Genomic DNA, 26772 nt, shown 5'->3' with positions numbered 1-26772 from the left:
TAATACTAACAATTAATAAAACTTAATGACTTGCTGCAGTTGCATTAATCTACATCCCTGGCTGTCATGTGTCAAGTTCAGAATAAAGCATGGGATTGGCAGAGGAGGTATAATCCTAGCACAGCATGTGATTAACAACTGTTATCACTGCTATGAAAACAGGAACTTTGGTGAGTAATTATCGAGCTAATAGAGACACTGGGTGCCTCAGCAGGAGAAGATAAAGTGCTACACTGGCTTTTTGAAAGTAGAAGCCTACAGTAAGCACGTGGCTAGAGCCCGTCAGCTAGAGGGAAGCATGCAGAGGCAGGGCTGACACGTGGCTTGCTCAGATCTCCAGCAGATACTGGGGACCCCACTTGCACCGACTGACCCTCTAACGCCTGTATGTAGAGTTAGCGAAATATTATTTGATTATGGTTAACATCGTACCCACTGCTAGCTCAGCAACATCAGAGGAACACAGTTCTCAGCCCTTTGCAGCCTAAGCCTTTGCTTTCTCCACCTCCAAGAGTCATTCTAGCTCATCACCTCCTGCTCAGAGCTGATATTCCAAAACCTTCTATTTCAGTTTAAATCATTACATCTTCACTGAAATCACCAGTTAAAGTCCAGCCCCAAGACTCAGACCACCACTGATCACAAATTTCTTCCTGGGATCAGCTGTGTCCGCACCTCCAGACACTTCACTGATGTGCCTGAGCCATGTTCCCCAAGGGTGTAGGAAACTGCATCCTTGGGCACTACAGGCTCTCATTCACAGGACTGCACGATGCACCTTCCGGCCATTATATGATTAATGACTTAAATCACCTAAAAATGGCAATGGGGTGAAGCCCAAGGAAAAGGGAAAACCAGAACATAATATATACAAACACAGACATATGAAGGAAGAGAGCACCTCTGGGTTAGAAAAAAAATCAATAATTGCCTTGTCAGTATGACACTTTCTCTAAGAATGAATGTTCAGTGACCTTAATGTCCCTTAAAAATGTACATGTACTGTCACTGAATCAATGTTCAAAAGCTTAAAATCTTGTTTTCCCTTTGTGTTAAAGTCCTAAGAGAGGAAGGACAGACTGAGCTAATCCTTACCCTACGGTATATGCTTCAGTCAAAAATGACTCCTTGTTCCTTGCAACTGCTTTGAAGGTGCTCTATAGCACATCACAATAAACACATACAAAGAGACCATTTTTAAAAACAACATTAAAGACACACATACCAAGATGCAAAATCATAAAACCAAAATTAAACTGATATTATTTCATCCAGCAGTCAGCATCGGCAGTGGAGGGTAGATGCCATTTCTTTGTCTGTGGCTTATTTATTTATTTAGGGTCAGTGCTACTTTTCATATGATTTGGCTTAGTTACTACTTTGGTAAGGTTGATTTACTTTTTTTTTTTTTCCTTTCTTGTACATCAATCTCTAAAAGCTACTTTGATTGTTTTGGAGGGGAGGGGTAAAGCTGGATGATTGCATTTGCATTTCTTGTAGTGCAAGGAAGTCTCTCATTGCAAAGAAAAACCTCAGAGTCTGCATCCCCTGAATTCATACCAGCATAACAAAGATCACATCCTACCCAGATTTTTCAAAGGTAATAAGAAAGCCTGCCAAACATCTTGAGATCAGACCGTGCTATTCCCTGTAACACTACCAGCTAAAAATAATCTAGCAGCAAAATTCTAGCTTTTAACTGAAAAATAAGCCAAAGGAAAAAATAGTCAAACTCCTCTGGTGCTTTTTTGAAATTAAAAGTGTCAAGAGGAAGATCTGCCAGAATTGAGGCATGTCCCATTTTAAATTTTGATACAACTTCGGTGGCTCCTTGCCTCTGCCTTCCGTGACTATTTGCTACGGGGTGCAATGTGGCGGGGCTTGAACAGTTGTCCTCCTTCTCCAGGAGACTATTTTAAGCATATTCACTACAAGTGAAACATTGAATCCTCTTTTGTTAAAAATCAAGACGCTAACAAGATCAAGAAAAACAGAACTAACAGAAGTAAATACTGTAAATATCTTAAACCAACCACCTAAAGCAGATTAAGGTTACAAGATGTTCTTAGAGGTGCAGATCACGCCAATAAAAATAATTTACTAAGCTACCAACAGCACTGCAATAGGCATCAAGCATTTCTTCAGTCTGTTTTCTGCCCTCCCAGGTGAAGGCAGCGAGGGTCTTCAGCAGTGTCACATCAGCTTAATTACGGATGTGTGCACAGCCAAGTGGGAGACCCAATACAGGGCATGGACCCCATGGAAATTGCTCACTGAAAGGTAGACAAAACTCTTTTTTTTTTTTTTGGTGTGTCATGTCCACAACCTTAAGATGGCTTTTATTGCCACACCAGGAAAAATCAGTTATTTCCATTAAAGGTTTTCACAGCAAGTGAAAAACAAAAACAACAAAAAAAGCAACCAAAGCAAACAAAACCCCAAAACCAGTAACATAACTTTGAACTAAAGAGCACCTTAAAGATTTCCTTCCTCTCCACAATCCTGCGAGGCAGACACGGCGTGCCAGTGCCAGGACAGACTGCCTGGGCGGGGGACAGGCTTCTGAACTCCACCGCACTCACTGATGGCTCTGGGTGAGTTTCAATTAATTCCTTTGCTTTATTTTCTGCATCTTTGGAAGGGATTAATGCAGCACTTTTTTTTTTTTTTTTTAAAAGCATTTGAAATCTAGATGAGAAGAGTCGTGTAACAGTACCGTATTATGACGGGTCAATTTTTCATCCCTCAGACTATTATCAGTGAAAGTAGAGAGCATGGCACAATGTGTTGGTTATCCCTTTCGACCCACTTCTGAAGAATTGTTTCCAAAGCTGCTGTAGCTTGAGTTATCTCTTTTCACCATTTCAGGCTTTTTAATGCTTGACCCGACCACCCTTCTTCTTTCTACTACTGCGATTATACTAATGGAGAACCACAAGGCTTATGCAATTAAGCTATTTCTCCCCTTCTCTCTTAAAGGACAGTGGAGCAAGGCAAAGCTGCTCTCCTTGCCTGGCTGATTTCCTGCCCCTCGGTTCCCACTGGAGAAGCAGGCCTGGACTCCCCCCTTCTCAAACACACATCTCAACCTGTTTTGGACTTCAGGAAATGCAAAGTCAGCTCCACTCTTAACCAAGTCATGCCTTACTCTGCTATTCCTCTCCAGGTGAAATAAATATAAAACCGTCTCACCGTCATGTCATGCTGAAGTTATAAAAATAAACCTTCCCCCTAACTCCAGGGTGACTGAAGGCAGCAGAGGCACCTAACTGTCAATTTCTGAAAAGCAGTGGTAGCTTAGCATATATTAGCAAGTATTAAAACAAAAAAATACATCTAATTTGAGCGAGGAGAGAACATGCTTTGTTTCTCTTGTCACGAAGAATGGTGAAGATGCTTTCTCCCTCCTCCATACATTCCTACCCCTTCTCCTTGGCTTGCTGTCCCTTCCCTTTAGTCACTCAAGACATTCGCATGGTCCATTTTTCCCTCGAGCATAAATGCGCTTTTACTTTAGATGTCCTAAGTGTTGCACGTGAACCACTTTGCATCCACAAATACAGACCAAGTCTCTGCTCCAAAGGCAACAGCCTGCACAGAGCCAGCAGGGCCGAAGATCCGTTCTCACCCCTCTGCACCAGCACCATAAATGAGACTTACCTCAAGGACTTGAACGAGTCGCTGCTCAGCCAGAAGTGTATTCGGGCAAATCCTCTCTTCTCTCCTTGCCAAAGGTTCTCCCACGTGCGCTCCTGCCGAGGCCAGGACCGACACAGCTGTGAGCAGGTTTCATTCTGCAAGGGGAGAGATGGGAGAGCTGGGAGCACTGCACAGCCGTGCAGCACAGCAGGTGGGGGAAGAAAGCATCTTCTACCCAATCTGCACTGCATTGCAGGACAAGGGTGCGTTCATGAAGGCTCTGAATCCAAGCTTCGTGCTCTCATTGCTGCCTCACACTACAGCCATAGCACACACCTCACAGCTTTGTGAACAAAGTCAATCATGACATTTTGCCAGATTACGACCTATAAATCCATATCAGAAAATGTTCCTCACCACCTGGACATGTTCTAAGGAGTATCCGAAGTTTCTGGAGAAGCATAAGAGCCACAGCTGCAGATTGCAGTTTTGTCCTTTTTAGGCAACGGCTTCGTTTAGGATGTAATTTTGCACTGAACAGTTTGCCTGTGTGTTCCTCTCCATGCATTGGCATGTTTATTTACTGCACTAAGACAGTTTGATAGTTTTTATAACTTTTTTTTTTTTAAAAAACATCAGTCCCAGCTGGTCATCAAAGTCTCTTTTGCCAAGACAGTAACATGCTGGCCTCCTGTGTTCCCCAATAAGAATAGCTGTGCCTCCCCAATTAACCTCATTATTTTGCTCAGGGGGGATTTCATCTGCATCCTTCCCTTAAGGGGCAATGATATAGCATATTGTGTTCCTTATTCCCAATTCAGTTGCTGAAAACTAACTTTCTACTTTCTAGTAAAGTCTCTCAATTTATTTTCTATTTTAATTATCTGCTTTAATATTAGATTCCTCCCGCAATTCAGTATACCATCCACCATCCTGTCTGCACTCCCACTACCTGACACGCTGGGCTTCACAGATTTTTCCATTATACTTAAGTCAAACGGCAGAAGCAGTTTGAACAGGGAATGCCAGAAAGGCATGTCCTGTGCTTGGGAATCAGTTCAACAGGCATGGAAGAGAACTGGACGTGTAGGTGGCAGCCTGCAGTTTGGGGATAAAGCAGCTCAAGGTTAGAAGCACTAACTTGGGGGTCACAAGTGTGTGGTGGCACAGCACCACCGCCCAGGGGAGCTGGGGCCAGGCTGGGAGCAGTGATGTGCACACTGTGGTTGCGCCACCAGATGCCCCTCACACCAAGACTGCTCACAGCAGAGGGAACTTAAATCGAACCAAAGCGACTTCTGTCAACAAACCTACCCCATTACTGAAATTGGTATTTTTCATTCCTTGTGTTTTCCTAAGCCATTCATCACAGTGCCTTTATACTCCAGCTGGTATATTGTAAATTGTCCTCAGCTGCCAATCAAGCTTCAAGAAACTTCATTATAAATGAAACAGAGCTTCTAAAACAAGATAGAACACAAATACAAAAAAGCAAGGTGGGAGGAAAGCAGATTGTAAAAATCACCGGTTTTTCCCATCTAATACTTTCATGTATTTATTTCCTTTGGAGGACGTTTTCTGCCAAAGAGTGATAATGAAAACAAATATATATTCCAAACAGCCTAGATACATCAGGTCTATTTCTCCAGGAGACTTCTTGTGTAGAGCTCAAAACTAGCTGCATATACATTGTTCTGATATAATGATTCTGCAGAACAGAACTTTTCTTTGAATTCATTGGATTTTCTTATCCTTTGATATTCTGCAGTCCAATCAAGTACTCAAAGCTAATGGTGTAATGTCTGCTACTTCAATGCTCTTAGCTACCTCCTCTCCCTGCAGTGCCAGAATAATTTCAGAAACAAAACCGCACTGATCTGGATACTTGCAGGACCCGTGAGTTTTATTAGTGCTGCCATTCGGGAGCAGGACAGAATTATCTTCATTATACAGATGGAAAATGGAAGCAAAGGGATACTTGACACGGCCATATTGCAAGTATTAAGAATTTAACCTGCTTCTGAGCTAGAGCACAATCACGTCAGCTAGGTACATTTTATGCAGGACATGGGGAGGAAGATGGAGGCAGACCTCTCTGAATATCTCTGTTTCAAGCTGGGCGTCTGTCTTTACAAAAGATTCCCATGGATGCTTTTACGTACCTCAGAAAAGGTCAGCAGGCATGGGAAGGCAGCAAATCCCACCAGACCAAGACGGAGCCAAGGAATTGTGAACATTTGGGGCAGGGGGACAGGCTGTGTCCCTACCCCTTTTAGGCTCAGCCTGTCCTTCTGCACTGCGAACTGCAGCCTGGACAACCGCACGGGACAGTGAGAGCGAGGAGCCCACGGGGCCAGCCGAGGAGCTGTTCCAGTCCTTGGAGCTCCCTGCTCAGCCTGGCGAGCGTACGGGCATAGCCCTGCTGCGTGTGCTTCTCTGGAACAGAGCACCACTCACCTCTGCTCAACGCCGTGCTGACCTCTGGGGTGAGGCGAGCAGGAGACTTCTGCTGTAAGCCTGCACATCTCTAGAAAAGGAAAGGCAAAGGACCATGGTCCAGATGCAACATCTTAAAGAGAAAATAACTACAGTTGTGGAGAATAGGATGGCAGTTTGAGAGACATCTGGTTTTTGGATATAAAAAAGGATCTTTATTTCTGCTTTAAAGCACCCATAAAACCTTAAGGATCTGTGAGAGGCTAGAATAAATGCAATAGACCTTTCTATAGTGTGTGCAGAAGGATTTAAGTGCATTTTTAATTATTAAAACCAAGAAAATAGCATATTTATCACTGCTGCAGAATCCTCCTACCAGTGATGTTTCTGGAGATGCAGCAAAGGGCCCTCTTTGATGGAAGGGCGTCCTTCCAATGAAAGGAAAGGAAATTCCACCACCAAATCAGATCATTATTTTGTGCAATTTGGAAAGGTTTCCTGAAGGGGTGGGTCAGGTCAATAAAGCAGCTGTGCTAGCAACAACAAAAATCTGAGGTCTTTCCAGAAAGCAAAAGCAGTCTTAAACTAACATAGATGGAAATTACTGTCATCACCTTGACCCCTGAAAAGGGTTTCTGTGAAGATAAAGCATCACAGAGGACAGACAAGTGTTAACTACATTACTCAACTGCACATCTGTGGCTGGCAGGAGACTTTCACTCAAAGCAAGCTGTTCCCATAAAGAGAGGAGAAACCACAAATCTTCATCTTTGCCTTTGGATAATTTCATATTCTTTTGTAGGTGGGCCCTTAAACCTCTTGGTTCCTATAACTGCAAAATAAAGATAACAAGAGTCTTCATCTACAGGAGAGACATACAGTGAGCATGATTTAATTGAACTCTAAAAGATTCACATCTGCTGATAATGAAATCCTGCTGAGTTCCAATAAGCAGCTAAATCTGTCCAAGGAAACCCAGGGAATCCATGGCAAAAGGAGCAGGAAATTCAAAGCTCATTCCCCAGTTCAAGAATGGAATATTTTTGCTCTCTTAAAAAAAGAAATAATTTACTCACTAGTGCAGAAGAACACACGTAGAAAGAAAAATATACAATGAATTAGCCTTCCCAAACAAAATAAAAAAATTAACACCATTCTCCAAAAATCAAATTATTCCTGGGTAGATAAAGTAAGTGTGTGTGCGTGTATTCAAACCCCAGAGCACTGAAGACAGTAAGGCACTTTTCTGCTCAGAAGTAAAATGCCTTTTGAAAAGGTTTTGAACTCATTTGCGGATAATAAGTTACAGCTTCCAAATGAGTTTAGCATAAATATTTTACATGACATACAATAAGTTTTGTGTCAAGAGCCTGGAAAATGTGGGGGTTTTATTTGCCATCACAGTGGAAGAATCAATTTCAATTGATCAGCTTCCACAGCAGAAGCAGGTGCTGTTTGTGTGCGTCTGTTGATGTAGTTGCTGCTGTTGGTTTCAGTTGAGCTCTTTAACTGTGGAAACATCTTTTTTTGTTGCACGAGTAGCAAACAGCAGTCACTTTCTTCATACCATCTAGGGGAATATGTGTACAATTCCACAGAAGCTTAGTGCTAGAGAAGCTTCTGAAGTAATTAGGACTTGATTTGAAACACTGCTGGGAAAGCTCATGACTGTAAAGAATGAGGCCATGTGCTTATTTATTTCATAGGACATTATTTATCTAATAGGCTCTTAAAGGCTAACCCAAGACCTGACTTTCATCTCTACAGACTAGTATTCTCTCTCAGGTGGCTCAAGTCCCCTCCCCATTACAGTAATGAGGGGAATGCAACTGAGATCAGGTCCTGCTGGGCTTCAAGCAACAGAAAATCCCCGCCCTTGGGATATTATAGTCTAAGTAAGACAGAACACAACAGGATGAAAAAAAAATTCAAGTTCTCCAACTTCAGCAGCTAGAGAACTACAACAACTACAACCTGCCACTTGTCTCATCCTAGCACAACTATATGACGCCCAACAAAATTAAGAGTTGCCTCTGCAACTTACATTTCACTTAAATTTGCCATTTTAATATTAACAGTTCAGCTCTGATACATGCCCCTATGTTGGGAGAGTCACTAAAAAGAGTGCTGGTGACCTCTAGGGTCCTCTCCACTGGCACCAGTGGCTGCAACAGCTCACGCATGCAGTGTAAGCACACAACTGCACTGCAGACCAGGGGCATTTTTTGTTCTACCATCAAATCAAAGCTAAGTGCCAAACCAGTAGCAAAGCCAGGACAAAAGTCCCAAGAGTCCTTCAGTTCTCACCCTTTGCATTTCCTAGAACACACTTCCCTCTGAGCCTTATTAAATATAATTGCTTAAACAAGGACAGCTATTTTTACATTTCGATTTATCTTGGCAAGTGTCTAAGCAAAGAAACATGAACAAAAGGAACATGTCTTCAGCTGATCATAATGCCATCAAATTAAGAGTGCATATTCTTTAAACACGGCAATGCCTGTCTCTGCCTGATCAGACCAAAAACGTGTTTCGACAATGGAAAACACAAAGTGCATTAGCAGGAGTGGAGGTGGAAGTGAGGTGCATCAAGAGGAGTGAAACAAGCAGAAAGCTAATGAGTATGAAGACTTTGACAAATCACATCCCACTCAGCCAAGTCACACTCAAATACATTGTTTTCATGTGGGAACAACAGAATGTTTCAAGGATTTTTTAATATTAAAGCAGGACAAAAATTGAGATTCATCACAGACTATCATCCTGAACCAGGAGCTGTACCTAAACTCATCATATGGCTATTGCTTCAACTGATGGTTTCCTGTGGATGTCTTGTCACTCTTCTGTCTGACCATTACACAGCAAAAAAGCCTACATTTCGTCTCAGCGGACAACTGCACCCTAAAGACTTTGGAAAAGCTACTGGAAACAACTCAGCTAGGAACCTGGTTGACTTGTCTTCATGTGGAGTCTCTGCATCACTGCGTGTATCTGTAAGATATTTCCTGGACTCACCATCCTGATGCAGCAATTGCTGAATGCTGCATTATGCTGGCTGTCAGATGAGATGATCTTGCAGTTGGTTCTGGCCTTAAAGGCTCAGACTCCCACAGACTCTGTGGCATCATTTCCCAAGATGCGTGTGCTAAAATTAGCAGAAGGAGGTGTTCTGACATGAGCTCTCCCTCATGGCAGGCTAATTTCAGACACTGTAGCTACTTACCATGAAAACATTGCGGTCAGAAGTTTTACAGGATTCCAGATTTCTTATACATTTTGTTGCTGTATGGACAAAAAAAGATACTGACTTGCCCCTTCAATTTCATCAGCTGTAGTTAGAAACGATAGAGAACAGTAGGAGCAGGGAAGCAGTTCAAACTCCACAGCAATTTTGGAAGTATTGGAGTTCCCGTCCAGCCTCATTTAGAGATTGAAGTTTACTCATATTCCAGCTAAATTATCTTTAACAAGGTACACTTGTGTGAAGGGAGTATACTTGGGCAAAGACGTTGAGCCAGGAGCTCCACCTTGCTAGTTCCAGCTGTAGTATTTCACACATAAGCTACACTATGTAATATACATAGAGGCACGTAAGATACACAAATATTTTAAGGTCCTTAGTTCAACCCCTGAGTGTATTCATTGAAGTTATAGCTGACACATTATCTTATTCAGATGGCACCATTCCCTGTGCGGGATTCAGAAAGACATGGAGTGGGATTTGTTTCCACCGTTCATTTGAATCATCTCCCCTAATAGCAGCAAAACAAGAGAAGAAATAAATAAAGCCAAGACAGACACAAAATAGAAATTACCTCAGTGATAAGCATCCTTCCCTGGAAACAACCTCATTTGCTTCTCTCCTCATTTATTAAACACTTTTATTGCAGTACCGCATTTAGAAGGGGAAAAAAAGGCTTTTTATATTGCTGCTGAGCTCTAGTTCTACTGCTGCCACAGGGTCACCGTCTGCACTCCCTTTTCACTGACTGCCTGCGCCTATACATATTGTAATTAACGACACCGAGGACTCCTTCCAGCACACACCTAGTCACACTTGTTTTTGCCGCATCTCTGGGCTCCAGCAGCCCTCACCACGCTGAGGCACATCAGGATTATACCAATAAGCCACAAGCCAGGCTGGAGCTCTTCATTGCAGTGATGCACAGCCACGCCATCCAGCACCACCACCCAGTGACTACTCGCTACAGGACACGCATCACCCCCCAGAGGCTTTGGGTTTCCCAGGGCATCTTCCTCAGGCTCTTCTCAAATGCATCCCAATTGTCTTCTTTCCTGCTAGATACTTCAGCAGCATTGCAGCCAACCTCTCTACAGGAGCAGAGGCTGCCACTCCTTCACCTTGTTTCAGGTTTCCTTACCCAGCTGCAAATCACAACAATCACAACTCAAAGAAGTTACCAAACATTCGGCAAAGGGTTTTGGAATGACAGATACCAAAGACACAGAGTCAGACAACAAAAGGATAAAGTAGAAGAAGAAATGGATGAAACCACATAGTCCAGAAGTCAAATCACGAAAGAAAAAGAAAACGGTGATTGACTATTTTTTCCTTTAAGTCTCAAACTCAAAACAAAAACTGAGAACTCTGGGCAAAGAAGCCTCATACCAACCCAGAAGCAGAGCTGCAAACCCCTGCTAAGTAAAACAGCTAAAAGTCTGCTTAGCAGTAGCACGCAGCAAAAGGAGCACAGCTAGTTTCTGGGATGCCGGTTTGGACTTGGCTGGTCTCTCAGTTAAACCAATTTGGTTTCTGCCTGTTAAGTGAACAGCTTTACTAAGGAAGAAATCAGAAGAGAATTAACATGGAGCATCCAGAAGAAATTTCCATCCATAACATACCTCTCGTTCATTCTCTGTGTCTGCCTCATTAAGGAGGCTTCAATGAAATCTTTTCAAAAACCACACAGCACAAAAACAATGAAGTGATTGCGGTTTGCAAGGAAGTGGGATGCAATTAGCATATGAACATCAAAATGTTTCTGCAATTTCCATTTGCTGTGTGTTGTCTACATCTTTTCAGATTCCTACTCCTTTTTTTTTATCCCCCAATTCTGTTCCAATTCCTACCCCTTAGCTAAAATCCAAGGTTAAAATAAACAACGACAAGGAAATTGTTCCAGTGAATAGTCCCAACCAGCATCAACTCCTACTGAATTGCACATGAGAGTTACCTGCTACCACTACAGCACCAGCCAATGATAGATGTACTTTTGTTGGGGCCACATTCAAAGTGATCTTCGTTTACGTGTACTGCAATAGAGAACCGAGTAAATTAACGTTCCTTTCGGTCTGTGCTTTGCTCGATCTTAAAGCATTTGAGTGTAACAATCTTGTTAATCTCTCAAATTTCCTGCAGTTATCCTTTGTGTTCGGGCTGCACAACAGCAGATAGGGTTTACCATTAATAAATTGCCTTCAAGGGAGGGAAGGAGAGAAGACGACAAGAGAGGGTAGGGAAGTTTGGCAGTTTTTGCCTTGTCCTTTTATCAGTGCAGACTTCTGGTTAGCAGCATTATAGACCACAAGAGGTAGAGCAAGATTTCTTAGAGAACTAAGCTATTGTACAATATCGGGGCTCCTTGGTTAGGAAAAAGTATTCTCATGCACAGGAAACAAAATTGGTGGAAGGAAAGGATGTGAGACCAGCTGCTTCTTTATAGATTTAAAAATATATTTGACCTAGGAGATGCACATTTAAAATTATTTTTCTATTCCAGAATTTGCATGAAGTCTAGGTTTTTGTCCAAAAAATATTCTTTAGCCTTGATGTTTGAAGATCCAATAAAGGTCTTTCACCTTTTTCCCCCCCCTCAAACTATTATAATGCTTCACGTTTCTGAGCGGGTCTCTATCTATAGCATCCTTAAGAGACAGAGGCATACGAGTGAAGGCATCCTTGTTCACGCGGTGCCCAAAGAGCCCAGACAGGTGAGCCAAAAATTTCAGTGAAGTAAAACAAAAAAGCATTTGGTCTTCTCTGTGCAAAGGACAGCAATCCTCTGCATTTTGTAATAACACAATAAATCAGGATCAACTGCTGCTTATATTCTGCAGGGCTACAGGGGAGCTGTTTGAGGAGACAAAGAATTGGGGCCCATGATTTAGCACCATTGAAACTGGTGCTCAGAAACCCTGGAGCACAGAGTACAGTTCAGGTAATGTTAGAGCAGAGAGAGGTGAATAAATGTCACTACAGAGCCCTAGAAATACTATCAGAAGAAACAGACCCATAGTTCAACATAGGGATAAAGAAATAGCTATTTATTCTGCAATCTGCTAGAGAACAGCTCAACAGGGTTTTGATTTGCCCCGGGACAGGTCACCCTCTGATGCAGTGCAACTGACACAAAGGTGCTCTGCTGGGAACAGAGGTTGGGTGACTGGGGATTGCATACAACCTGCTCACAAAGGCCTGTGCCTGCTTTGAGAAAGAATCCTCTGCTCAGGCCAAAGCAGCTCAGATGTGCAGTTATTCTGTAGCCTAGCATTTATCAGCTCATTAAATAATCAATAGTTACCTTATGAGAATGCTTCCTGTTTCCTCCATCTAATTCTGCATGATCTTTGCTTCCCTAATCATGGGAGGATGCTTCTTTTAGACTGAATTAGCAAATGCCAGTGTGCCCTTCCAGGCCCTGATGTTTCAACTTGGCACACACCAGATGGAAGAATGCTGACTGCTATGTTGAGTAGTTAATAAACATTTCTCTCCAGACACACTTTCTCTTTCCTCTACATATTAAGAGCATCTCTTCTACCCCATCCTCCACCTCCCCTGCTCAATCCACTAACTCACTTGCATCCTCTAGGTCTGGTTTAAGTACAGCTCCCTCGTGCAGCTCGACTGCCTTTATACCGGCTGCACACCTCGGTGCCACCAGCAGCCAGGACATTGCTTCCTGTGCAAGTGCTTTATGCAGCATCTGCACCGTCCCTGTCCTGATAATCCATGCAACACCAGTTGTTAGAGGCACTGAAACACCTGCCAACCTTTCATTTTACTGTCAAAAACTGCCTACTTCAGGCAAAAGAAACAATCCCCTTGTAGCCATGCAGGACATTTAAAACAGGCTCTTTGTGTTAGAACTGTCTAGCTGGAACTTAGGAAACAACTCCATTAGTTAGTGCCAACGAATGCAGTTCTTACAGAGGTGAAGGGAAGAGTTTCTCTTGCTCTCTGAGGCTTGTAAAGAATCTACCTTAATGAAGAGGCACTGGAAAGCAATTCAAAGCCCACGCAGCCCTGAAGTGGCAGAGCTCTGCATGTGAATTCCAGTCTGGGTGTGCTGCCATCTGAGCTCAGGACTGTTCCTGCTCTCCAGCAGTCCCTTGTCTCCCATTTTCTGATCCCTGACGTTTCTTCTGGGTCCCTTTTGCTCTGCAGTACATTACATGTTGCTAAGCGGTGGATCCTGTGCCCGTACAGCTGTTTCATGGAGGGGGTCCTCTCTTCCCCAGTCAGAGCTGCAGGGAAGATCATTCCTGCCTTGGTTGCAATACATGCCAGAGAAGGTTAATAAATATTTATAAGCCCAAATGCTCAGAGGTGCAAACAATCAAGTCTTTTGCAAATGTCACAGAACATGGTATAGTCTAGGCAGATCCCCAAACGCCACACCATGTAGTCAGATCCTGCTTTTGCTAATGCAAACAAAGAACATTAACTGCAACTTCCCAGAGCGTGTGAAAGTCAGTGCATAAACCAAGCTCCCACTCCAAACAAAGCAACAATCTCTCCCAGGCCTTTTGGCCACTCCAGCTACCACTGTTACTTACAGAAGAGCAACAACAAAAGAACACAAGCACTTCTAGAACCCCGCTGTGCACTGGACGCACCTAGCAGACAAGTCTCTGCCCTAACTGGCTTGCAGACTAAGTACAAACAGCAGCACTGCTCCATCTGAGTCACAGAACAGCTTCGGTTGGAAGGGACCTCAAAGATCAGCCAGGATGGAGCATTCACAGCTTCTCTGTGCAACATGTTCCAAAGCCTCACCACCCTCTGAGTGCAGAATTTCCTAACATCTCATCTAACTCTCCCCTCTTTTAATTTCAAACCATTCCCCCTTGTCCTATCATTATCTGCCCAAGTAAAAAAGTTGCTCACCATCTTTGAAAAGCCCCTTTTCAAGTACTGAAAAGCTGCAATGTCTCCCCAGAGCCTTCTCTTCAGGCTGCACATCCCTGCTCTCAGCCTTTCTTCACTCTAACATTTGCTAAGGCAAAGAGACTTGCCCAGAATCAGAGCCTCAACCACCTAAGGACCTGTCTTGCCTCAGTCACAGCATTTCATACACACACACTTAGATTTGATAACACGTCAGCTACTAAATCTTCTGCTGACGTTTTGGCTACTGAAATATTGTTCTGTCTCTCTTGTTACGCAGTATGGTGTGCAATTCATGCATGCTCAAAAGCACTTTCTACCTCTGCAGAGGGAGTAATGTGGAGTCACGAGTATTGGTCTTTCCATCTATCACAGGACTGAAACACCACACCTGCAAAATTGCAAGAAAATGCAGGGTGTGGTGTTTGCTTTAGTCGAACTTGTCATTTGCGAAATAGAGGTCTCAATTCTAATATGGAAAATCACAGACATGGTAAAGGACAATGGTGATTGTACAAACGTAAGAGACAGAAATTGCAGTTATTCACCGAACAAGCGAAAAAAAGCCAACCATCTGTGACCCAGCAAGTGACCTCTTTCACGCTATTGTATTCTCCGAGAGCTTTGAGTGTTTGTGCTACAGCCTAAAGTTACTAGATTCAGGAGCCACTTTGCACTGAGAAATATAATAATTTCTTGTTTTGTGTATTAATGGAATGGGGAGAAATCAATCCGGTCATCTTTGGGAAGGAATTTTTAATGCAACAAACAAATGTTCTCTCACTATGTGAAGATAAGCCATAAATAACAGGGGAAAAATAAGCAAAATCCTTTCCCTGCTTGCTTGCATCTTAGACCATGTGCAGAACCACCGATGACACCAACAGATTCATTGTTTCAAACTCCATGTCCTGGGGCTTTTGAAATGAAAGACTTCTAAATTACTGCCAATTAATTGCACTATTTGTATTCTTGGTAGAGCTAAAGTGAGATTTAGTTACTGAGCTTTTAAATGAAGAGAACAAGCGTTGCAGCCTTTTTTGGTTTTGTTCCCCTTCCCCCAAACTTTTGCATGCCATTTCTGTTAACGATTTAAACACATTTGACGCTCATGCTAAACATACATCCTCAATACGTGACACAAGTTCTCAGAAACTGCTTTTGGTGTTGGCCTCCCCTGGATATATGTGTAGCTCCCCTGTTCTCTGCCAACACCCGCAGCCTGGCCCCACCGCCTTGGCTGCCCCCATCCCAGAGGGCAGACCCCACGTCACAGACCAGCAGCAGCAAATGCAGGTTGTACCCACCTCTTGTAAACATCCTCAAGGGGGAACGAGTGGTAACAGAAGCAGGGATGAATTTTCTTCTTGGACTGTGGTCCACAGGTCGATGAAGTCCAGCAAAAACCTCCTGGTGCTCTGAGCAGCGGTTGGGTGAAGCGCAGGCAGCGTAACCCCAGCAGCCGTGACCCTCTGTGGAAACAGAAACACACTCACTTCAGCTGCAGGGATCTCTGGCCCCAAAAGTCAACTCCAGAATTATCACAGAAGTTTTAGGAGAGCGCAGAAGGACTACGCTCCCCACCTTTGGTACAGTATTACAACCACTGGAAGGCCAGGAGTCCTTGCTGGTGTATTAGAGTGGTGTTGCCGTTTTTGTGCATTTTGTCCTTCTTTCTAAGCTCATTTCTTGGAAAAAAGCCAGCACTATTTGCTTCTTGGGCAGAGAATATGGAATTACTGTAAATTATATTGAAAAAATCAGATTCATTCACTGCTGTGATAATTGATCTCCCAATCTGTCTCAGAGAGTTAGCAGCTGGTAAGAAAATAAAATGTAATTTAGAGTTTTATTATTTTAAAAGAAACTAACCTAAGCATGGCAGCGAACAAGGGGAAGAAGAGAAAGCAAGTTTCTTATTTGCCAGTCTTACTACTAAATATCAATAAGAAAGCAAAACAAGAGATGATTGTCCAGGTATTTGAGAAATTCACAGTACATTAGCAGCAAGCATCTTACGCACCACTGGTGGATCTTCCCTTGCAAATACTTCTGTGCAGCTGTACCTCAGCCCTACAAAAAACGATTATGGGCAGCGACTTCCACGGAGCAGAGGCTCTCTATTGGGCTGACACCATTAGCAGACTTGGTATTGACGCTATCAAACCGATATGCCCCAAGTAACTCTAAGACTCAACTCCTCTATAAAAGCCTCTATAACTGGACCCAAATTCACGGGCAAGTTTTGACTGTGTTCAGTTCAGGCCCCCAAAGAGAAAAGATTCAGACCCCAAACCTGGCTTTCATGGCTGTTCTCATCAAGCCTCTTATGTCAGCCCATGCTTAGATCATACCACGCACGCAAATGGAGACAGGATTTGATTTTTATATTGAGATTAGCTGCAAGGAAATGCATTTTTATCAGCTGGGAGCAGAATGAAAGAACTTCATAATTCACAATAACCCAATAACTTACGAAGTGATCAGCCAAACAGTGTTTTCAGGTAGCTGAAAAATACCTTGCTGTCACCAGTAATAAAACAAGAATGATAACACTCTTCCCTGGCCGAAGTGGACCAACTCAAGCAAAGGAATGGACATGATGTCATTAGAAACCTGAGCTAATGGTGTAAGGCTGACGGCAAGATCCTGACTGGAGCCAGCTCAGTCTGGCTGCCCCATTTGAAAGCAACAGATAAACACATTAAGCTCTTAATTGTCATCATGCCTTAAGCATTCAATATGGAGCATCTTTTACCTTATTTCCCTCTGTCCTTCACGGGATGAACGGCAGGCGGGGTTGGCAGAGCCTGGTGCTTACAGGAAGGTCTCAGCAAGGCAGCTCTCCACGCAGCACATCAGTGGCTGAGACGGAAGGCCTCACTCCTGACACGGAGTTCAGCAGGTTGGACTGAAATGATTTCACCACTAATTCACGACTACTGGAGATAATTCATCCTGTTGTACTAGAGGCTTTGAGATACCATGAAACAAGTTATTAGCTGGAGTAGTCTTCTTTTCCAATTACTTTTGTCATAGAACTAAAGAGCCGCGAGAGCCCTGACTTCCCAGCCGTCTCATTGAATTGGAGCCTTTCTGACAGCACGGGGTTAGCCGGTCTCCCACACCTGCTGCAGCGGGAGGCAGCTGTGCACGGCATCCCCGGGGCACAGCAACAAGAGTTGTTCCCATAGCTCAGAACACATCCACGACCACACAGACTGGCCAGGTCTATTTTTCCTGTTCTCCACTAATCCTCACCTCCAGAAATCAAACCGGCATCCCAGCTGCGTGGTCATTCTTTTCCAGCTGCTGTATTGTCACTGGAGGTCAGTAGTTAAGATCATTTTTCTTGCTATGCTTGCTATTTCTGATTTGCATGGTAATAATATCTAGCACGGTAATAGTATCTAGGAGTTCAAATCTCAATTAGGAACACACGCTGCCAAGACACAATTCATTCCGAGGCTGGAAAGGGGTTAATGTACTTAGACTCACAAAGAAGGCTAACTCAACACATGGCAATATACTTTTTTAATTACTCATTTTGCATCATTGAAAGGCTTCATAGTGGTTGGTTAAATCAATTCACATTACTTCACCGGTTCACTGCTTTTCCCCCTGCTTTTGTTATAGATTCCATATTTCAATTGCATGATGGCCAGAGCCTGATGGTAGGGCCTTTTTTCTTTTATAAATCAAAAATAAATTAAGAACACCTTGGTCCAGCAACACATCTCCAGACTTTCTCTCACCATCACAACTGCTGTAGAAACACAGTTTTCATCTCCCTAGCAGGAAGAAAGAGCAGCAGTGAGCAGCCTAAGCAGGGAACTAATTATTTACTGCCCAGACCTCGTACAGCTCAACTCCTACCATCACAGTATCAAACCCTGGGTTCTTGCCCTTAACTTTCCAGCTCCGCGCCTTTGGAAAAGTTACATTCTGCCTCTAGCTCAGTTTTTCTCTTTTGTCTGCAAGATGCCACAGAATACGGGGCTAGGATAATAATAATAATGGGACCCTCATATCAGAGGACAACAATAAGCTCTTGAACTACTAATACCAAAAGGAAAGGTAAAGGGGAGGTTTTGCCTATGTAAGGACACAAACTGATCACCTTGTTCTGTTACTTATGAGGTTTTACTGATTGCATCAACAGGTTATTTTGATATAATTTCAGGGCTCATGCTTTGTCTCAGTACAACGACACCCACCTCAGCAGCATCTGACAAGCACGAGGTTTTCTTTGCTCCCTTATGGTGCTCGGGGTGGCTGCGACAACGACCTGAAGGTAATTATCCAGCAAGGTCACTGCACCACGGAGTGCAGGACAAAAGCAGTTGCTTCTCAGTCCTCTATTGCTGGAAGGCCACAAGGTTAAACAACTGAAAAATGCTGTGAGCTGTTTTCCCCTTGCAGGCTTTCATACAGTTGTGAATTCTGTTTCCTCTCCTGCCTACAAGCTGATTATTAGTATAATGTTTATTACATCTCGGGGAGGTAATAAATTGGCAGTACAAGTTGCATCAGCGCGAATGCAGCTGTTACATGACAGCTATGAAGAATGGAGGAGGAGTTAAAAAAAAAAAAAAAAAAAGCTCCTGAAAATTTATGTGGAATCGCCACTAAGCAAAGAAAGCAGGCTTCACACCAAGTCATCTACAATTTACCCAACTAGCACGGCAGCACCAGGAGCTCTTGGACTGGAAAGCACCCAAGCACCACCTCAGCCCTGTGCACAACCGCCGCTTCCAGAGGCACTGGGCTCAGTCCTGGGCTGGAAGCTTCTGTTTTATTCGCCGATGGGAGAGAGCCCCTCAGCAGGCCTCTCCAAAGTGCTTTTAAAACACCGATAAGCTGCACACCACAAGCCTGGTGCTCAGCCAACAGCCCGGGCACCACAAAGCAGCAGCTCCTGCAAAGCCTCGCGGGTGGGCTCTGGCGCCCTGTGAGATGTGAGCAAAGGAAGCGCCCCCGGTGTTGGCGCGCTCACCAAGACGCATCTGTTCCCTAGCTCTGCAAGGACTCCACGTTATTACACAAAATTTAAGGAGGATTTCTTAATCATTCTGTATTGCTATGGTAACACGAGGCAGCCATAAACAACCCTATGCAAGGTCCCACACAGGTGAGGGAGAGAGACCTCCCGTCACAGAGCACCTCTGAGCTTAACCGGGATGTCAGAGTAAGCCAGGGAAGGGGAACGCTGGAAGGAAAACCCAGCCCAAGGCTTCTCTGCTAATTAGTAACTGAAGAATTAATATTGCAGAAGAATCCAGAAGCCCGAGTCACCTCTCAGTGAATGCCTGGGCTGGGCGCTGTACAAAAGAGAGGGGAGGGAAAAGGCTTTGCTAAAGAATTACGACTGCGAATAAACCACAGAGCACAAAAATTGAAAGCCATTTATTTAAGATATGGGTAAGCAGCACAAGCTACGATAACTTAAGCAAGACGTGCAAGTATGCAGAATATTAGCGGTCCCACAGTAGCCACTCTAAGACCTCATCCTGCAATAAATGAAAGTTTCTCACTCCTGAAACGAAAGGAGGAAGCTTCCCCAAACCCCACAGCACACCAGCTAACGCCGCGGCTTCCCTGCCCAGATGTTCCCTTGAAGCCTAACCTCGACTGGGGCACTCTCCTGGGGGGCACGCTTGTGTCAGCACCGAAGTGGATCTCCTGCTGTTATTTCAGAGCCCTGTTTGTTTTGCACAGGAGCCTCCACGCAGCACTTGTTGCATTACAGGGTGGGTGTGAGTAGGGGAAGTGAGATTCCTTTTATATCACTGCAAGAAAATGATTAGATAATTACTCAGCAGGTAAAGCAGAATATATAGGAAAGGGCTGTTCTCATCATCACTCCTTGCAGCATCTTGTCTATATTATTAGGAAATGATGTATTTGTGCCAGGCTAATTCATATGGATTGTAATTTCGGGACATAAATTACCCCCTGTCATGTGTGCTCAGTGCAGAGGAACAGCAGCAGAGATGCTAAATGTTTAAACAAATTTTGTTAACAAGCTTTTTTTTTTTTTTTTTCCTCAGCCTCCTGCCCACTTCCCCCCCATCTGCTGGTGGCAGGGTGGGGAGGAGGGAAGCCTGCATTGCTGGAAGCACACCCGAGCGGCAGGAGACAGCGGGCTGAGAAGGAAGACAGCCCGGGCACAATTTGCAAAGGAGGTGGGGTAATGCGGGGCTTGGAGGTGGAACACCCCGCTGAGAACTGCTCGTTTCCATAAACCCCGTAGAAATGCAAGGGCTTAGAAACCGGAGTCCCTTTGTCCAACTTGGTCAGGACGGCGCAGCAGGACTCAAAGCAAGCTGGAACGCTGCAGAGCTGCTCCTGCAGGCACTGTGCCTTCGGACAAACCTTTCCTCCCTCCCAGTCGTGAGCCTGTCAGCCTCATTCCTCAAGTTCCATGCGTCACACTGACCCAAAAACCAGGGCCAAAGGGCTCCGAGCACCACTTGATCCCACCGCAAAGGCAGGCTGTGACAAAGGAAGCTTTAGATGTAAGCTCCCCTTAATTACTGCTGTTATTTACAAGGCTACAGTTTTTACTGGGTTGCATACTAAGCAGTTGTCAAGTGCAGCTGTACGTTTATTTATTACGGAAATACGTCCTAAAACAGTCTAGGTTACCTCTTGTAACTTATTCATAGGTTTTGTCATAGACAGAATTGTTCAATGGTGCAAGAAATACATATATAAAAAGTAGTATATGTTCTGCTTTCCTGATGATAGGGACATGGTCCATCAAGTGAGTAAATTAATTTAGTGCATGTGGAGGAGGAGGAGGACAGGAATGAAGGAGAATTCCCCTTGAGAAGCTCAGTATCCAGCCAACGAGCTCCTCTTTTCTAATCTACTACTCTGAACAGCTTCTAAGAGTTTTCTAGAGTGTGCAGAACATCCACATGGCAGTGCTCAGAAGGCTCTTGGAAGGATGGGAAAGCACCTTTTCTCCCTCACAAGTCTGAGTGGTCAAACAGTTTTTCTTCCATCCATACCTGGTACCTGCCCCAACCCGACATAATTAAAGTCTTCTCCACCCCAAAAAAAAGAGACACTGCATTCCTCCCTGGTGTTTCACCATCAGGACACAAGCTTTCTTCTCATGCTCTAAATGCACAGGAATCATCTCCACCTGCTTTGGATTTGTACTGCGGAGATGGTTCACTGGTTCACTTCCTCAAACCATTTCTCACCATCACCTTGCAAAGTACGTTAGGGTGCCAAGAACCCTTTTCGATGGTGGAGTCAGAAGTGGGGCTTGAGAAGTCCCAAACCAGAAAGGGCACAGCGTACTGCAACCCAAAGCACAAATGACACGAAGAGGTGGGTCTGCATTTTCCCTTGCATTGGGCAACAACTCCTTGGACCATGTAGGTAAGTTTAAGGCATGTTAGGGTATTCTTGTGGCCAGCATCACCCATGCCTAGATCCGAGGCATAAACATTCAGTGTAACAATGTCAGAAGTCCTTTGCCCCGAGGTCTGGTTATACAAGTCTCTGCTAGGAGCAGCAGAATGGCCCAGAGAGGGGGGACCACAGCATTTCAATCTGCATTTCACCATTGTAAGAGTCATTAGCAGGGAAATTCAGAGGCACTGCAGAGGACAGCTCCACTGGCAGCTCTTTTACGCAGCCTTCTTGGCCTTCCCTGACATCTGTGGAAGGAGACGTAATTCCTCAGAAGTACAGAAAGGGAGCACAGCAGCATCTCTCAAACCCAGAGCTGAGAACACGTTGCCTTTGGCATTTCTTGGACCTGCTCTCACCCCGTTCAAACTGCAGGACTTTGAGCAGGGAGTGTAAAATGGGACAACATAATCTGTAGCTTTGCATAACAAAAACACCGTTTACTCGAGCAGTGGGAGAGCAGTCTCTTTAGGAAACCAGATAATCCAGAAACTAGTGTTAATAAGTTATTGACTTTCCTACAGTTCTTCCAGTGCCGGTTGATGGCTTCCAGTAATCACACTGCCTCCATATTCACGGAGTCCAGCTGTGTCTCTTCGAAGAGCTCATTTATGGCAGCTTGCAATAATGTGATATTTCAGCAATGTCAGCTTTTGTGCAAGATATAAAAATCCTCCAATTTATTGCCCCTTGCTCCCAGTGCACACAAAGGAAAAGAAACCCATAAAAGTGTCTCATTCACATGTAGGTGAAAATGAGTCCTCTTTCCTGTCCTCCCCACGTTTGGATTGAATTCCCTGCCAAGCACGAAGGAACCCCATGCCCTTTCTGCTCCGTTAGAACCATTTAGCGTTGGTAATGCGCTGCCAGAAAGCGGAGATGAAGTAGATGCGGCAGACAGGACCTAGCCTGAGAGCTGTGAAATGTTATTTCTGCTCCTGTCTCTGACACTAACCTGCTCTTTGTCCTGGTCAAGTCAGCTAACTGCATTTGTAATTCCGAGTGCGACTGGTCAGCTCGATGCAGCACTACATGCCGCAGCTGCAGCTGGAGTTGACATGCCACAGAAGCTATAAATCAGCTGGCTTGAGCCCGGCTAGCAGCTTGCCGCTTGGAAGCCCTGCTTGTAAGACTTACGGGGTGATATTCAGGGCAATTAGCCAAGCTGCACTTCATGTCAGCAGATGAGATTCAAGCAGCAGTCACCTCTAATTACACTGCAGATTGCAAGTTCTTTGGGACCTGAAGTCTCTTTCATGCTTAGCCACAGAGCAGGAGTACAGGATCGCAGAAGACACCCTGCGCCCCCAAGAGTACTTACGCAGGAGCTGGGCGCTGTTTAACCTACTGGGCTGAAGGGATAAAAGCTGAAGTGGGAGAAGTTGGAACAGTCAACAACACACACTAACTACACTGCAGTTTGGGAGAAGCGGGTTCAAAGTACAGTGTATACAAGACAAGCTGGAGGAGGAAGAGCTGATCTACCTAAGACCTCAAATCACTCCGTCCCAGTGAGAACAGCAGGGGAGAAATCAATAACCTGAGCAAGCAACTGTAATAACAACTGACATTTATACAGCATCAGATACCCAGGTGTCCCCAAACACTTGACAGATATTACAAACTGAACTGATTTACAAGCAGGGGATCTGGCTCCTTACAGAACATCAATTCCCACACCAAAGCGAAGAAGTCTGGTGGATTTTGTGACAACCTTCTCCCATTACTCCATTTCAGGGCCAAGTGTCCAAACGCTCTGATGTACCACAGAAATTGCCTCCACCCTGGACAAGGCATCTCACATCCAAAGGAGTTAAATGTTTTTTTCATTGCCGGAATGAAAACATTCAAATACGGTGAGGACAGACTCGTGTGCACCTTCAGCACACTGCTCGCCTTGTGATCTCCTCAGCCCCTCACATCAGGAGCCCAAGTGGCACATCACGGCTTTGTAGCAGCCAAGAAACTTTTGTGCAGCCCCTAGCCATGGCTCTGCCTTTGGCACAGACGCTCAGCAGATGCAACAAAGGTGTTTTGAACAGGGTGTTTCCCTGTCTTTGTAAACGGAATGCAAGGCTGAAGCAAAGAGTTAAAAAATGAATGTGGGAGAGGACATAGGAATGAAATTCAAAGGCCCAGACTACACAAAAAAACCTCACAGCTCACAAGGAAAGCACACATCCGACAGCACGAGCAACTACAGCCCCAAGAGCCTGTTAGACTTGAGGCACTCGTCTGCTTACCACAGCCTCTGCAACTTCCCATCCCACCGCCGTGCCTGCCTGCAGCAGGCAATGACCCATCTACGTCCAGACAGCACAGGCAACAAGCTAAGTGCTAGAAACCTTGGCTGTTTAGAAAGATCCAAAGAGCAAGAGAGAACCAAGCTCAATGTGGCGAGGGAAGGGCCGCTGCCAGGGGCGCACAGCAGGCTTTATGTCTCACCTGCCCACGGGTTGATTCATCCACTTCAGACCAGAAGGCTGCGACAGGACTCGCACAAGGCAGAGCCAGCGGGCCAGGTGCTGGACTTCACACACTGCAAGAGACCCAAAGCACAAAGCCCCAAGCCTCTACGAGGCTGTACCACTCCGTCCTCGCCCCTCCCTACAAGCACTGCTTTCAATTGGGACTTTCATTTAGTATCTAGAATTACACAGTGTTCAATCTCACACTGAAAAACCACACTTCTACCTCTCCTTCACAGCTCTGAACTGCTTGGTTCTAACAGCAACATAAACATATGGGATTTTTTTTTTTATTATTAATAAAAATTCCTTGAATTTTTCGTGTGATTTTCATCTTACGTTTTCCCTCCTTAAGGCATCCTACCCATACTGCACGAAAAGCGTAGGAGGAAGCAAATGAAGGCAGCGCAATGAGCTACGCAGGCAGCGGGTACCAGCAGTCACCCGCCTGCAAGCAGCACAACTACCTCGTGCAACACAGCCCAAGGAAAAACAGCGACATCTGCAACGCCTCACCTCTTCTCCTCTCCCTGAACGGAGGCTCTTAATGATCACCCAAGTTTCTCTTCCTTCCTGGGCCTAGAGACATCTGTGCAGTTGTGGCGTAAGTTAGCATAATGCTAATGACATCAGCCAGCACCAGCCGTGGAATCAGTCCCTTCCGCATTCACCTGGCACTTTATTTCTTTCTGCAAAAGCAACTGCTCCCATAGATTGCTGATTTTCAGATTAAACATGAAAAAAGGTGGGAAGTTGTGTGTAGAGAACAAAAGGAAAGGAAAGCCACGAGATATCCAAACTTTTTAAAGGGCTTCCTGAATTCCCACCTTGTATTTCTCACCCAAAACATCAACGCTGATGATCACCTCTGCCACTGGGACGTGTGACAACTCCCCTGCTATTTCAATAAGCCCTGGGAGAAGAGCGGAGGATGGATTTGCATGCAACTGCTGCAAAGTTTCTTCAGCCCACTCCAGCTTGCAAATAGCAACAAGGAAGCTCTACAAGAGGTTGTTGAGACTCATGTGGCAGAAAACACTCCTCCTTTCAGGCACCAGATAAGTTTGCAGGCCTTGCATAGTTCCAGATAAAGTGAAAAAACTGTTCTAAAACCTTTAGTAATATTTCTTTCAGAAACAGTTTTGATCCATTAAAGAAGTCATCAGTTTGAGTTTCCAGCTGCAAATGGGTTTTCGCAGTAACTCCCAAAACATTTGGAACAACCTTGATTTTCAGAACTCATTCAACTTATGATGAGCCAAAGACTCATCGTAATTGTTTTATCAGGGGAAAGTGCAACAGCAAGTGAGACAACTACAAGCAAGCAGAGGCATTAAAACAGTTTTCAGAAGAGTTCACAATCGTGTTGACAAGGTTTGACAAGCAAAATGGGATCACGCTTTTTGATGAAAACACCTTTTCAGGCATTAAAATGAGAGCCAAAACGGAAGCTCTCACCTGTGGAGCCCGATGTTCTCAGTTGGATTTAGCATCAGGCCCCAGTGACACGACTGCGCTCCTCAGCAGCTCAATGGGCCTCAGAGCCTGGCTTCAGCTGCTTCACTGCGCCCTAGCAAACAGCCTTGCCAGCGATGGGGAGGGCACGGAAAGGCTTGAAGTAGTAACAGAAGCAGAATTTGTCTTTTGGGGAGAGAACTACATACCTCACAGGCTTGTTCTCAGTGAAGACAAAGCAATACTACATCAGAGGTTTGATTACTCGCTTTTAAGGCAGAGGTCATGGCACATACTGGCGCCGGTATCGAAACCAGCATAGGAAACATCAGCCGTGGTACTCCAGAAGTGATCTTGCTGCAGCTGTTGGAGGCCAGTCAAAATCCTACTGCAAAGAATATCACCTACCGGGGTTTGCATCTAGCTCCTGCAAAGTCAGAAGGGTATCGGAGAGAAACTTTCTCAGTTAAACCTGCTGCTGCTTTTCTGATTGCTGCTATGTTCTTGCTGTACTTGAGCTACTCGAGTATAAACAAATCTGGATGAAGTTTTCTACTACCATAAACAAATAATTGTGAGAGGAAATTAAAATCTCACCAGTATTTGTTCAGCATTGTAAAAGTGACTTGGTCAGGCCTAACAAGTCTAATTGGTTTCACTGAGAAGCTTTTCAGTTCTGCACAGGAACACTAGAGCTTGGTTAAACACCTACAGAGACCTCATTTCCCAGCTCAGATTTTTCAACTGCATGGGCTGGGTGCCTCACCAGGCGTTTCACAGCTTGCCACAGTCGCACAGTAGCAACCCCATAACCCTGAAAGGGCACACAGAAGCATTTTCACCAGCTCCAGGTACCTAGAACTGTGCGCTCTCCTCTTATTAAAAACCCTGAGCACAAGAGATGTTGCGATGAAAAGGCAGCGCGGAACCTGATGAAGAGACACAAAGGAGTTCAGGCAGGAAGCTTTACCCAAATACTCTTGTCCCAGGCACAACTTACACAGAGTTGGCTGCAGGAGTCAGGGCTGAGGTGGTGGCGATGATTGCAGGCACTTCCCATCCAATCCAGACAGTCAGGATTTGGGCTTTTGAAGTCTGCTCAGCACTAACACGGTCTCTCCAGTTGCTACACGAGACCAAGGGGGACTTGCTACCACTCTCGCTTCCCAAAGCCTTGGCAGTAAACACCTGTCAATCTGTGAGGATTTACTAGAA

At 44.7% G+C, this 26772-nt stretch overlaps 1 long non-coding RNA gene across 8 annotated transcripts in view; it reads right to left on the bottom strand.

The window, feature by feature from the left end:
• Window positions 1-2250: 2250 nt before the first annotated feature.
• Window positions 2251-26772, bottom strand: part of LOC121058789 — a 33402-nt gene continuing 8880 nt past the window's right edge. For 5 of the 8 annotated variants that reach the window (XR_005814349.1, XR_005814345.1, XR_005814346.1 and 2 more), the window contains 4 exons: window positions 15514-15678; window positions 6760-6907; window positions 6097-6166; window positions 2251-3794 (listed from right to left, as the gene is read on the bottom strand). This is a non-coding gene — a long non-coding RNA (uncharacterized LOC121058789). Of the gene's footprint in view, window positions 3795-6096; window positions 6167-6689; window positions 6908-9298; window positions 9828-15513; window positions 15679-26772 lie in introns of all 8 variants that reach the window. The other 3 variants (XR_005814348.1, XR_005814347.1, XR_005814351.1) reach the window with 3 other exon arrangements.

Source organism: Cygnus olor, chromosome 23 (genome assembly GCF_009769625.2).
Source record: "Cygnus olor isolate bCygOlo1 chromosome 23, bCygOlo1.pri.v2, whole genome shotgun sequence".
In the NCBI taxonomy this organism is placed as follows: domain Eukaryota; kingdom Metazoa; phylum Chordata; class Aves; order Anseriformes; family Anatidae; genus Cygnus; species Cygnus olor.
This window is presented reverse-complemented; position numbering and strand designations above follow the sequence as displayed.